Consider the following 13,670-nt stretch of genomic DNA (forward strand, 5'->3'; position numbering starts at 1 on the left):
CACTGGACCACACAACCAACAAAACGATGTAACCCTTGCTTAAAAACTAGATTAAACTTATTTGTAAGGCGACTCAGTCAAATTGGGTCCAATTTGAGCCCAATTCGGACGCTTCTGGTGGTCTTTTCTGGAAATTCGGTAGTAAACCTGGCGAATTCGGCCATATTCGGCTTGATTTTGGCAATCTTTGGTTCGATTTTGCCACTATTAGTATTGGCATTCGGCTTTACTCTGGATATCAAACATTGATTTTAGTAAACTCAAGATTCTGCACTTAATCGGGTTCTATGCTAGGGTTATATCAAAACTGAATTCTCCCGAATAAATTCGAACATATTCTGCCCGAGGCTCAATTCGGATGAATTCGTTGGATTCAGAAGCTGCTCGTCTCTGATTCGGGGAGCTGCCCGAATAAGAGACGAATGGGTAGATTAGGCAGATTAGCCTACTAGTAGAATTGACCCAAATCATTAGGGCCATCCCGAGTAAAGCCGAATGCCACCCGAATAGGAATCAAGCCAAATGCGGCCAGAATCGAGCCGAATGTGGCCCTGTTGCTCCGATTACAGCCGAATGACGACCCGATTGTAAATGAATATGGCCAAAATAATGCGCCGAGCTCGGACCGTTGCTCCCCGAATGATACGAATAGGTCCGAATCTATCTAGAATACTCCGAATGCCTCCTCTATAACCCAAACGAATGTCATCCGATTTCTAAATGTGGCCCGAATTAAATTTGTTGAGGGTGTTCGGCTGGTTGTGAACATTTCAAAAGAGCCGAATTCCTCCACGAATATTTCTGAATCTTTCCCATATTTTCTCACTTTGAGATGGAAGAAGAGAATACTACCGAATCCCCTCACCCCGAATACATGTATTCGGATGGATTCTCAGCTGATTCGGTGTCCGGTGTGAAATTAGCATCCCCAAGATTTTCCGGGGGGGGGGGTGCTGGGTGTATCATTCTCCATAAAAAGCAGCACTGGATTTCTGGTGGGTGTGGAAATTAAAAAATAATGCCTGCATTTTGTTTTACAACCCCTTTTCTTTGCTTGCTTGTCAATTTCTCTTTACCAAACCGTCCTTCATTTTGTAGTGATAGCTTTTTTTTTTTTTTTTTTTTGCTTTTCAAATTTACGTCAGCACCCCCTGTAAAAATTGTTCTTAGGGCCCCGGTTCTCTCGTTGGGGATATTTGTTAAATTGCCGTAACAATTTTGAAAATTAATGAATCTAGTTCATGAAACTTGCACATAAAATTATTCAAGTATCAATTTCAGTCTTGCACGAGTCTTACGTCACATGATCAAGGTCAAATGTCATTTACGGTCATAGTCAGTACTCTCACGTAATCACGTAATGCTGGCGAAACTGCCATAGGGGTTCCACTTATGTACATTCATGTTCATAGACACGTTACGCGTTATCCATAATTGACATATTACGTTAGCATCTACTTAGTTTTTCAATGAAAAAGAATAAAATAAGTTAAAAGAAGAGCAATAAACATGATAAAGGTACATTACATATTTAAGATGGTCGATGTGACAAGTATGTATCACCATTTTCCTTTCAGTTTCTCATGTTGGTTTTATCCCTCGAGAGCGTTCTTCATGGAGGTAAGAAGATATTTTTGTTTCCCTTTCATCCCTCTATTTCATGAAAATACCACGGGCAGGGCATGGAGGAGGCCATGAAATCCTGGACATGTTTGTTAAATTATAAAGTATTATGTTGTCTATCCAACATGCTTTGAAACGAGAAACAGACATGACCAAATTACATTATTCGTTCGAGTACTTGAGTCCCGTGAAAGACTATGTTTTAAGCATGGCAAATCCTTATTAGTGGTACTGACTAGTTTGACAGTCTTGTGGGATATAAGTGTGCCTCCTAGTTTCTTGTAACGTCCTAAATGAGAGGAGAAGGTAGGGTTACAATGTTCATTGTAATATGCCTGTATAAGGAAGAAAATGAAATTCCTCGGATGATTTCTTTGGTACAAAATGTATTAGAATCCTAGCATTATTGATCTTACTATGCACTATACTGTTTAATTAGTCACTTTAAATAATTTTATAATTCTTTCTATCATTTCTATTCATTCGAATTTATTTCTTCATGGTTTCCACTCTTCCTTTTTTCTTATATTGTGTTTACCTTTTAAAGGGATATGCAGTGGATATTTTTGCCAGGAAATAACTTCTTGTCCCTCGGCTATATACCAAGATGGATCAAATGCAAGGATCGTCCCAAGCGTTCGGAGAAAATCTGACGATACATCCAGTCATCATATTGTCGAATGCCATACAAGTATGATCTCCTATTAGTGTTAAACAAGCATTAAAAAATGTGGGGAATAGTAGTTGCATTATACAGTGCGTATCAAAAAAAGTTTACACTTTTAAAAAGCCCTGGGAGTTAAAAAATATACAACATGTGAGTAAATTTTTCATATATATTTTTGGGTTTGGGTCTCATCTATCCAAAGGAAGTAAAAGTTTTGACAGAATGTTACACAGTTGAGTAAGCACTGTCCATTTTTGTAAAGCTCGCAGAAATCTGTTTGCGCCTAAATGCTCGTTTACACGCTGTGTCAAGGGGAAAGGGCGAAATCAAACTTACCCTGTGAAACATTTCCCATACTTTTCTCTTGTACTTTTAACCAACTTAAATAAAACGAATACATTCAAGCATTTTTAAAGAATGTTGCCACCCAAACTGAAATTTCAACACTTAGTAAGCACAACCTTTACCCTTTTTGTCACAGTGCCAGCTGGATCTGAGGACATAACTGAATCTAAACAAAAGTTTATATAAGACATCTCCAGCATTTTTCACTAAGTTTTATCATTTAAAGTGCGTTTACATTTCATTTTTCATTTAATACTTGTTTCTCCAAACTTTTCAAAGCTTGAAAATGATTAATAAAATGAAAATCATGCCTAAGCCATTTTATGTAAATCACAGCTCAGTGTAAAGCAAATATCGTCACGATGGCCTCGGTGTGTGAGCGGGTGGGGCGTAATGCACTCTTCGAAGCGTTTTGAGCAAGGAAACAAGTTAAAAAGGTAAAAGATATCTACAAATAAATTTTACTAGCTAAATTCCACGTGTTCTTCATGATTAAGGTCTACTTTTATTCGCATAACTATTTCAAATTCTGCGCAAATCATTTTTCACTAACTTTTCAAAAGTACGTGCATGGTGCTCAAGCGGAAATATTTTTCGACGGTTATATCGTCATTTGCTTAAATGGATCCGTGTTAAAATGTGTAAAAATCACCAGGATATTACCAATGAATAATTTTACAGGATTTTGACACTTGTTATCAATTTCGATATCAATATCAATATCATCATCATCAGCAGCATCATGATCATGATCATCATGATCATCATCACCGATATTATCATCATCATCATCATCATTTTTGTTCAAATGCACATTTATTTTCTTCCATTTTACCAAAAAACATTGCCAATATTTCATTTTTTTTCATTTAGGTTTTATTTCCACAAATCCGTTATGTTACAAAACTTTGATATCTTGCATAACTAAGCTGAACAACCATTACACACGTAGGCTATATAAGTATAAATACCAAGCATTCTTAATCAATACATATTAATACATGTTTAAGTATACATAAAACGGAAAAGTGGAGGAAACCTTAGAAGCAGAATGCTTGTAGATAAGGTTCCCTTATCTACAAGCATATATTTTGTATAATATAAATTATACAAAATTATTTTGTCACAAAAGAATATGAATATCAGAAGAAGGCGTAATTTCCTAAAAGCATCTCAATTGATATCATTATCTTTATCCTTTATCATCATTATCACACCATCATCGTAATATTACGATTATTACTCGCTGGATACAACGGAACAAAGTCTCTAAGCCTTTTACAGATTATATTATTACCCTGTCATCAAATATTGGCATACCCAGACAATGTATGCACATTTTCCACTATCTGCATGATCATGCTTCTGCTGAAAGGGATGATAATTACTGCTACTACTATTTCAACAACAACTGCAACAACAACAACAACAACAACAACTACTACTACTACTACTACTACTACTACTCCTCCTCCTCCTACTACTACTACCACTACCATCACTACTACTACTACTACTACTACTACTACTACTACCACCACCACTACTACTACTACTACTACTACTACTACTACTACTACTACTACTACCACCACCACCACCACCACCACCACCACCACCACTACTACTACTACTACTACTACTACTACTACTACTACTACTACTACTACTACCACTACTACTACTACTACTACTACTACTACCACTACCACCACTACTACTACTACTACTACTACTACTACTACTACTACTTCTACTTCTACTACTACTACTACTACTACTACTACTACTACTACTACTACTACTACTACTACTACTACAATACTACTACCACTACTACTACTTCTACTACATTTACTTCTACTACTACTAATACTACTACTACTACTATTAATACTACAACTCCTACTACTACTCCTACTACTACTACTACTACTACTACTGCATACTACTATACCACCACCACCACTTCTATTACTACGTAATTATACTATTACGACAATGAACCACTACCACTATACTACTACTACCACTACTACTACTACTACTAGTAGTGCTACTGCTACTACTTCTATTACTACTTCTTCTTCTATTACACCACTACACAATATCTTCTACTGCTAATACTTCTACTACTTCCAAAAATATTAATGATTGAAATGAAAATAAAATAATGATAATGACAATGATGATAACTGTTCTTTCAGGTAATGTCTGTTTAAAGAACCCTTGCATGAACGGAGGAAGGTGTCAGGAAAATTACGAAGGATCGTACTCCTGCCAGTGTGACTTTGGTTACGGCGGAAAAACATGTGGTAATTAAAAATTTTATGAAAACTCCCCTGGGGGCTTGGTGACTGAGTTTAATGAAGCAGGCCTACGGAATCATGCTCACTATACTAACATGTATGTATGACGATTGCGTAAGAGAATGATATGTATATATGTAGTAGGCGTAACCCTTGAACGAGAGAGAGAGAGAGGGGGGGGGGGGGATGGGATAGATGGCATGTGGGTATGTGTGGGCATGTGTGTGGGTATGTGTGTGTGCGATGTGTGTGTGTTTGTTAGAGAGAGAGAGAGAGGGAGACGGAAAAGGGCAGATAAAGACATAAAAAAAAGTGAAAGTGAAAGGGTTTGGTTTTTCAATCGTTCTATACCTTGCTAACATGGTCAGTCTCAGTTCATGCCAATTTCTTAAATGCAAATCGAACTATTCTTTTTTTCTAATTACAGACCACTTTGTGCAGCTCATCATCCAAAACATTGACGAAGAGCAAATTATGATCGGCAATACATCAGATTTGTCATTTTCAAATTTACTCTCTCTGAACTTCACATGCCTGGGTTTTGTTCTCGACAGCTATACCGACACCTTATATATCGCTGCAAAGCCTGCTGTTAATACACCATTAGATGATCCTACGGACTTTGAGATTTGGATGACTAGCATTAACAACGACTCGAAAGTATATGTAACTAAAACAAAGTGTACGTATTGTTTTGTTTGTCTGGTTATCACATGAGCTATCATCCCCAGAAGGTTAATTTTTTTTATCATCAGCACTCAACACCCACAGGGACGTAGACATAGTGAGAGTGAGGCCGTGTGTGTGTGTGTGTGTGTGTGGGGGGTCCACACTGGGTTTGCGATTGGAGGGATGGTGGTATAATCATTCCCCATGTTTCAAGGTGCAATATATATATATATATATATATATATATACATACATATATATATATATATATATATATATATATATATATATATATATATATATACAGTGCGTATCAAAGCGTATCAAAAAAAAGTTTACACTTTGAAAAAGCTCTGGGAATTAAAAAATATACAACACGTGGGTAATTTTTTTCACATACAATCTTGGTTTTGGGTCTCATCTATCCAATGAAAGTAAAAGTTTTGACAGAATGTTACACTTGAGTGAGCACTGACCATTTTTGTAAAGCTCGTAGAAATCTGTTTGCGCAGAAAGGCTTGTTTTCACGCTGTGTCCAGGAGAAAGGGTGAAATCAAACTTACCCTGCGAGACATTTCGTACACATTTCCCTTTCACTTTTAGTCAATTGAAATTAAACGGATACATTCAAACATTTTAAAAAGTTTTGCCACCCAAATTGGAATTTCAATATTTAGTAAGCACAACCTTTACCCTTTTTGTGCCAGCTGGATCTGAGGACATAACTGAATCTGAACAAAAATTTATACCAGACATCTCTAGCATTTTTTCACAAAGTTTTTGTCTCACCTGCGAAGCAAAGTGAGACTATAAGCGCCGCTTTTCCGACGGCGGCGGCGATGTCAACATCAAATCTTAACCTGAGGTTAAGTTTTTGAAATGACGTCATATGGACCTAGTTAATAAAACTTGGCCATAAGGTTAATCAAGTATTACTGAACATCCTATTAGAGTTTCATGTCACATGACCAAGGTCAAAGGTCATTTAGGGTCAATGAACTTAGACCATGTTGGAGGAATCAACATCGAAATCTTAACCTGAGGTTAAGTTTTTGAAATGTCATCATAACTTAGAAAATATATGGACCTAGTTCATGAAACTTGGACATAAGGTTAATCAAGTATCACTGAACATCCTGCATGAGTTTCACGTCACATGACCAAGGTCAAAGGTCATTTAGGGTCAATGAACTTTGGCCGAATCGGGGTATCTGTTGAATTACCATCATAACTTTGAAAGTTTATTGGTCTAGTTCATTAAACTTGGACATTAGAGTAATCAAGTATCACTGAACATCCTGTGCGCGTTTCAGGTCACATGACCAAGGTCAAAGGTCAATGAACTTTGGCCGAATTGGGTGTATCTGTTGAATTACCATCATAACTTTGAAAGTTTATGGATCTGATTCATGAAACTTGTACATAAGAGTAATCAAGTATCACTGAACATCCTGTTCGAGTTTCAGGTCACATGATCAAGGTCAAAGGTCATGTAAGGTCAATGAACTTTGGCCATGTTGGGGTTATTTGTTGAATAACCATCATATCTCTGTAAGTTTATTGGTCTAGTTCATAAAAAGTGGACATAAGAGTAACCATGTATCACTGAACATCTTGTGCGAGTTAGAGTAGTATTCAAAGTCAGCACTGCTGCTATATTGAACCGCGTGATGCAGGTGAGACGGCCAGAGGCATTCCACTTGTTATCATTTAAAGTGGGTTTACATTTCATTTTTCATTTAATACTTGTTTCTCCACACTTTTTCCAAGCTTGACAATGATTAAAAAATGTAAATCAAGCCTGAGCCATTTCATGTAAATCACAGTTCAGTGTAAAGCAAATATCGTCAAGATGGCCCTCGGTGTGTGTGTGTGTGTGGGGGGGGGGTGGGGTGGGGCGGAATGCACACTTCTAAGTGTTTTGGGCGAGGAAACATGTTGAAAAGGTAAAACATATCTTCAAATCGATTTTACTAGCTAGCTTCCATGTGTTCTTCATGATTAAGGCCTACTTTTATTCGCATAGCTATTTCAAAGTTCTGCGCAAATCATTTTCACTAACTTTTCAAAAGTGGTGCTCACTCAAGCGGAAATATTTTTCGACAGGTATAGCGTCATTTGCTTAAATGGATCTGTACCAATGTGAAAATGTGGAAAAATCCTCAGGATATTACAAATGTTTAATTTTACAGGACTTTTTCTAAGTGTTAATTTTTTTTGATACTCACTGTATATATATAAAATACTTCAGGATAATCATTGAGGTTTACATTTTCATTCGTGGAAATCAATATTCATCTCCAATATCAATATCATTGCTACTATTATTATAAGTATCGGTATCATTATTACTTATTCGTATCATCACAATCCCACCAATAATTATCAATATTGTTCCGTGAAGTTTATAATCCTTGATAATTTCATTAGTTTTTACAGACATGGACATTTACTTTGCCAATCGTTCACTCTACTGGAACTCGGGTTCAAGACTCCAAAAAATAAAGTTGCCATCACTACATCGGAACAATCAAAACGGGATTTCTCCTGATGAGATCGTCAACTATATCCTTCCCAAAATTACCAAGAAGTTTGTGATAGATCAGAGAAGAGGGTAAGGTAATATAGGTGCCGTTTCAAAAATCTCTCCGTAGCGTTAAGCTTGACTTAAGAGAAGCTTTAAATCGATGTCTCTATCACTCTACTCACATTATTATGCCAAAGTATGCCTAGGTTTACAATTTCAAAGTACTTTTTATGAGTGATGCAAGCATGCCAAGAGACGATTTGAATATCGACTTTGGTACTTAGGTTTTGTCCCCCAAAGTTGGATTTAGATTTCATGTTCAATGTCACCTCTTAAAGCAGATACAAACCAATAGCGCCATCTCGAGTCTTCAACTACTCATATACCTGGCCAGTTTCCTAACCCAAAATGCTAGTCTATAGACCCTCTAAAATGATAACATGCTCATTAACTACTCAATATATTTTCGACCGCAATAATTATGTTACCAAGTAGCAAAACAATTACTTTTCCTATCAGAACAATTTAATTTTTCTATATACATGATATATAAATACAATTATAGGTCAATTTATTATCTTTCGTATAAGTGATATCTGAAAACGTATATTTTAAGCCTATCCTTTAATTTGGCCAATATTGTGTGTCCTTCCGTTTGTTTGAAGCAGCTTTTCTCCGTGGTTTGCCACTCAATAGAGCTGGAAGTTTTCTAAACATGGTTAAATTGTTCACAGATTATCATGAGGGGTTGTTTGTGGTATTTTGGTCGCATTATTTAAAGTTTTTTTTACAATTCGTAACTTTTTGGCATTCCTTTTCGCAGCCCTGAGTATAGCTTCGAAGTTCCCAGTCCCTTTTACCTCTCTCGGGTCAGCGAAATACAAGTGGTAACACTACACAAATGAGCGTATTGTGTGCAGATATTTTAGCTCCTTCACATCTAAAACCTTTTCTCTCTCTCTGTCTACCTCGCTCTTCATCTCTCTCTGATTTTCCCACTGTCTCTCACATTAATTTTCCCAACTGTCTCTCTAATTTTCCCCACTCTCTGTCTCATTCATTTTTCCCACTGTCTGTCTATCTCTCTCTAATTCATTTTCCCCGTGTGGGTCTCTTTCATTTTCCCCTCTGTCTCTCATTTTTCGCATTCTCTGTCTCTCATTTTCCTGACTGTCTGACTCATTTTTCCCACCACCGTTTCTGTCTCATTCATTTTATCACCCCCCCCCCTTTCTCTCACTACTTTTCGACATCCTGCCATACATATGACTGAGCAACCTTTAATTTAAAACGTACAAACAACCGCAGTCTAATGTACATTGTAAGGTACATGTGCAATGTACTTACATATTTATTTCTGACCCAATACATGTAATCATAACATTTCTATATCACAATAATTGCCTCTTGACTGCTTACTGAATACACCGTGATCTAATACATTTTTCCATTTTATAGTTAGATTTGGATTTCACTCTGTAATGATTATTGAAGTTCTTCCTCCAGTTCAACCCAAGATGCTTAACTTAATTGCTGCTAGTGTATTTATAACACAGTCAATGAGAGACCACACACAATTCACCCCCTTTATAAGAAACCCGGAGATCCACAACCTATTTAAAGGGATGGTTCCGGACGGTCCAGGCTGGAAATATTTGTATCTCAATAAATAGAGTAAAATTCATAAAGCAAAATGCTGAAAATTTGATCAAAATTCGATAACAAATATCAAAGATATTGAATTTTTAAAATATGCATTATTCCGGTGAAACAGTTCGAGGCATGTCTTTATGAATATTCATTAGGTGGGCCGCTTGTTCTGCACTTGTTCTTTTGTATTTTATTATATGAAATTAGGTTTATTAGAAAAAAAAATTACCAAAAACTTAAACAATTGAAATAAAAACTGGTTAAGTGCATAGTTATTTATTGCCCCGAATTATATCATTATAATAGAGACACATAATTTAAACATGTGCGAAAAAAATGATTTACGATTTAAATTTACGATTCCATTTAATAACATAAGAAAAAGGAAAGTGGAGATGTGACATCATCAGCCCACCTAATGAATATTCATGATAATGTGCATATAACTGTTTTCACAAAATATTGATAGACTTTAAAATTCAATAACATTGTTGCTTGTTATCCGATTTTTAAGAAATTTTCAGCATTTTGCTTTGTGAATTTTACTCTAATTTATCTCGATGTGAATATTTTCAGCCCGGACCATCCCTTTGATAGCCCCTGCCCCCACCCTCCGGGCGACTACTTTAATTTAAATGTATTTATTCATGCATTTTATACTGTGTTCTGTGCTGCTAAAATCATTGACATTAAGTCAATGAAAATTCTTTACCCAAGAAAAGGTCCATGGGTCCAAGTCTGCAATATCCAATTAGGCTATATGCCTCAGTCACAGTAGTCCACATTGGACCTTTATGTTTGGAAAATCTCTTTCCCAAAGCTAACATAGAGGGCACATGACTCCTACCATGCCTACTCTCTGCAGCGCCAATCCACTCATCTTCCCTCCTCACCTTGAGGTTGCACGGGCCTAATCACAACTGGCAGGCTATAGATATTCATTTGTCCCAACCCATTGCTCAAATTTTAAATTTGATATTGCTGATTGATAAAAATAAATGAATATGACTAACAATCTAACACTGATTCTAGGGAGGGTACCTACTGAACTTACTTCTTCCAAATTGGAAAGGTATATCACCACTATTGAACTATATTTTCACTGGCTGAAGAATTAGTGTCATTTTACTTTCTCAAGTGATGAATTTAGTTTCGTCAGGTGTAGTCTTCATAAATGCTGATTTATTTTCAAAATGAGCCGGTCAAGGTACACTTTTCTGGTCAGATATTGAATGTCAGACATTTATCCTATCCACTATTAGTAAACATTCAACCCTCGAATTTCCTCCTTATTTTTTATGAATTCTTTTTAAGTGCCACTTTAACACACGAGTCTATGGGAAATGAATTAGGCCTGTGAGCGCTTGATGATGAGTGCGTTGGTGCTGATAAGAGAGTGGGGGGTCCTGTGCCCTCCATGTTAGCTTCGGTAAAGAGAATATCCAAACACCAAGGTCCAATCTGGACTACAGTCACATCAGTTCCATTTTGTCCACCATCCGAAACTCCGTCACGTCGGCATATGTGGACGTTCATGTGACTTCTTCCAGCCAATAAAAGACATGTTAGACCTACCATGCAGGGCAACGTGCATACGACGCACTGCATGACAGAGCAAACGTTTGGCCCACTTCTACATCTTGTTCATTCTCATGTCTAAGACAAGGACATCTATTTCTATCTCTTTAAATCGGGTTTCATTCCGGCGGCCAACAAGCCCAAAATTGCATAACCAGTTACAAAAAACTTCAATATGCAATGAAGAAAAAAATACACACAAATAAACTCATAATTGACACTAATGTTGTGTCTTAAATAATAACAACAGATAGACGTGATGTTGATGCATCTCAATAAATCAAAGTTTAAAATACATTTAAACATAATTATCGAAAGGTCGAATTGGCCCTGTTCAGGACAAACACATGCCCACAAAATAATACAAGTTGCACCGTGGATTATTTACACTGATGAGTTGAATTAATTTTTGCTCTCATATCAAAGCACCCTAAAGACGCCCCTGCGAAGAAGTATATTTGTTTTAAAAAATTATTCAACAAAGGGATCTACGATAGGCACTTACTCTACTTAATGACATGTGTGTCAACAGTAATTATACAAATGTACAAAATACGGTTGTATTTTAATATTGTCATTATATAGGCAATAATCTTCAGACTCGCCATTTGTTTTATTTCTTCAAATATAGATACATCTATTTCTCAACTCGGGAGATAATATACCGTGTAGATATGGAGGTTAAAGGATATAGTGTGATCACAGATGGGCTAGAAGATACTCCGACCGGAATGTGTATGGATGAAGATGGTAAAATAGCTAAATATTACTCAAAATTATAATGTATGTCAATGATTTACACTTTAAATTTGTACATCCAGCTTGCAGAAGAATTAAGTGGTATATTAAGTAGTGCTGGTCGATATTTGATATCAATGTTAGTCGATAATCCCTACCAAAATATCGCTGATAGCACGATATATCGACGAGTCTGAAAATTTACGAAGTTCTGGGTTGGTTAAAAGCAATCAGAACAGCGTTTTTGTCAATGAAATTTTCTGGACAATATTTCTGGTTATATCTTGATACAGCGATATATCAACAAAATCATAAAACTATTATCTGATCGAGTCTCGTTATTCTTCCAACATCGAATAATTTCGATAATATCGAACTAACGCCCAGCACTAGACAGAAGTTTGTATTGTCACCTAAAATCAAATTGGACTTTATATTCAAGATCTGACATTTTGTCTGAATTTAGTAGTAAATTGCCGATGAATCTACTTTCGTCTTTTTTCCTTTTGTACTCACCCATGCATAGTCTAATCCAACTTCATCCGTTGATTTTAAACCAAAATGATTCTCAGAGTTCAGTCGACAAACTCCTTAGTTCTAATTGCCGTCATGGTCTACTCGATACTTGGTTTAATACCCACTTGTTTAGTTTACAATAGTCTCGGCCTAAACATAACCAGCTGCTATGATTTCCACTTCGTCCGCCCATTTTCGAAAATTATTATTATATTTTTACATTTTTGTCATCATTATAATATATGGTTCATAAACAGTTTGTTTATTAAATACCGTCGCCTACCTTACGATTAGTCTGCTTTTAGATTTTGGAATAGAACGTAGTAGATTTGGGTGCTAATATTGAGATATGGAATGTCTTATTGTGTAATATTCTAAGTCTTTGTACGAATACCTATGTTCCAATCTGTGACTGTGCCATCATCCTTATTAGTATAAAAGCGAATTCAATATCTAGTCGCAATGACGTCAAATAAATAGTACGAATCATTGGCCATGATTTGAAACTAATTTGGTCTTTAATCCAAAATAAACGCCTGAAATCATCCGCTATATTAGTGTTCTTTCAATTAATTTGAACCTTAAATGAAAAGATACTTTTGATCCACCTTTTAAGAAAATTAGCAAAATGTGATATATTTCAAAATTATATCATGGACCAGTCGTGCCAGTGGTAAGGTGTGCGGTGGCATTTGGACTAAAACCAGGATTACGCCAGAACTGATTTCGCCCGATTGAATTCGAACCGATTCTGCCCGAATACCACTTAATTCGGATGGATTCGGAACCTTATCATCTATGGAGTTCCCCAAATAGTGACGAATGGGTCCCAGATATAAGACCCGATTCATCGCCAAGAATTAACCCCCATTCAATTTGGCCCTTCTGCAGAAAGCAGCTGAATGCCACCCGAATAGTGGCAAGAATCGAGCCAAAGGTGCCCAGAATCGAGCAGAATGTGGCTAGATTGCTCCGATTACAGCCAAATGAAGACCCAAATGTTGACCCGGTCGAATCGGAATAAAAGCCGACTGCTCCGAGCTCGGAC

At 36.5% G+C, this 13,670-nt stretch overlaps 1 long non-coding RNA gene across 1 annotated transcript; it reads left to right on the forward strand.

Moving 5' to 3' along the window:
- Positions 1–2,230: 2,230 nt before the first annotated feature.
- Positions 2,231–5,544, forward strand: LOC121415008. The gene is made up of 3 exons (XR_005969939.1): positions 2,231–2,314; positions 4,843–4,950; positions 5,372–5,544. It is a non-coding gene; the product is annotated as an uncharacterized LOC121415008 (long non-coding RNA).
- The last annotated feature ends 8,126 nt before the right edge of the window (positions 5,545–13,670 follow it).

Source organism: Lytechinus variegatus, chromosome 5, assembly GCF_018143015.1.
Source record: "Lytechinus variegatus isolate NC3 chromosome 5, Lvar_3.0, whole genome shotgun sequence".
In the NCBI taxonomy this organism is placed as follows: domain Eukaryota; kingdom Metazoa; phylum Echinodermata; class Echinoidea; order Temnopleuroida; family Toxopneustidae; genus Lytechinus; species Lytechinus variegatus.